This window comes from Physeter macrocephalus, unplaced genomic scaffold (genome assembly GCF_002837175.3).
Source record: "Physeter macrocephalus isolate SW-GA unplaced genomic scaffold, ASM283717v5 random_54, whole genome shotgun sequence".
In the NCBI taxonomy this organism is placed as follows: Eukaryota; Metazoa; Chordata; class Mammalia; order Artiodactyla; family Physeteridae; genus Physeter; species Physeter macrocephalus.
In genome coordinates this window covers 135,392-137,164 of record NW_021145335.1, presented here as the reverse complement: position 1 = coordinate 137,164, position 1,773 = coordinate 135,392, and positions in this window count along the sequence as shown.

The following is a 1,773-nucleotide window of genomic DNA, read 5'->3' as shown; positions in this document are numbered from 1 at the left end:
AGCCTGTGCGTCCGGAGCCTGTGCTCCGCAACGGGAGAGGCCACAACAGTGAGAGGCCCGCGTACCGCAAAAAAAAAAAAAAAAAAAAAAAAAAAAGGAACAAATTATCCGAATAATAGTGTGTAGGTGTGCGGAAAGAGAAGAGGAATTAACGAACCTGCCTTTCTGCCCACTTCCTTCCTTGGCTTGAGTGAGATGATCGCACTGACCAAATTCCCGGGTGAGTGAGGCCCCCATCACCCGCTCAGACCTGGCGCAGCCCAGAGCGGTGGCTGACAGAGTGGTGGCCTTCGGGGCCCCAGAAACCCATGCAGGGCTGGGGTCCTAGCAGTCCCCGTACTGTGCCGCGTGGCACACAGAGAATCTGGCTCAACCTGTTAACTATAATAGCGGCTTTGTGTGGCGGGATCTGTGCCTGCGGGCTGTGTGGGCACGGCCTGAGCACTGCCTGGTAAAGCCCCCACTGTGGTGGCAAGTGTGGGGTTTGCCCTGGGCCCAGGACTCCGATAGGCATCCTGTGTGTGGCGTGACTGACTTGCAGATGGGCAGGTCGGTTCCAGGTGTATGAGACAATTAAGCAGGGACCTCCAGGCTGCACAGAACTGGAGCAGCTGGGATTCAGAGGCCATGCTGGAAGGCGGAGTGGGGAGGAGCTGTGGCCCCAGAGCTGCCCTGAGGGCCCCTGAGGCCAGATGCTGGAAGAAACCCACCCCCACTCCTGCTCTGTTCCTCCTGCTCTGCTCACACACACACACACACACACACACACACACACACACACACACACACACACCCCGGCTCCCCACGTACACTTCTCACTCCCTCCTCGCAGACCCTGCTCCTAAGCAGCTTCTCACTCTCCTAGGCCTTCCTGATCAGCTCAGAGTTTGGTGCCTGGCGGCCAAGTCACTGCCTGGGCAACTAAGAGAGCTGCCTGCGATTTTCTGCATGGCTTGAACCCACTGCCCTCTGTCGGCCCAGGAAGGCCCCTAGAATCGCCCACCTGCACTCACGCCTGGATTCCTTATCCTGAGGAGTCCGATAGGAACAGCCTGAGCGATTGCGAGGGCTGGAGCCAGTTTGGATTTTCCAAGGAGCTCAGAACGGACTCAGAAGATGTTGCGTGAGATTGGGTGTGTGTGTCGGGGGCGGCAGTGGTGAATGGAGGAAGCGATGAGTACCCATGTTGTGTTGAGGGATGGGTGCAAAGTCACACCCTCTCACGGTCGGCCTGCATCGCTGTGGACAACCTCACATACCTCCTCCAAATGTACAACGACTGAGGTGTGCGATGTTAAACAAGGCGAGCTACAGGTGTGCCATTCGAAGCACACAGTCTTCACTTCTGGGTCCGCAGTTACTCCCAAAGCTCCCGTGGGTGGTTACCACGCGGCCACCCTGCCAAGGGCTCTCCTCCTCTCCTTCTCCCATCTCTCCTCCCCCAGCTTGGGAGGAGAGACTGCCGGTCGGCGTGGGGGTGGAGATTGCTGAGGCCTGAGCTTTGGTTTCTAGCCCCGCAGCTCCGGCGGGCGACGAGACCCCATGGGCTGAGGCTGGGCTTGGGGGCAGCAGGCCGCCCTGGATTCCGGCTGAGGACCCTAGCAAGGCCCAGAAAGTCCAGAGGCCGCCGCTGCCTCCCCGAAGCCCTTGGCAATCTGGCCTCCTGGTGTGTGCGAGAAAATGGGGGGATGGAGGTGTGAGGCCCCCACTGCTCTGTGCCGCTCTAGGGGAGGTTTGTTAGGAGCTGCTCCTGCCACCTCACGTTTTCCGCCC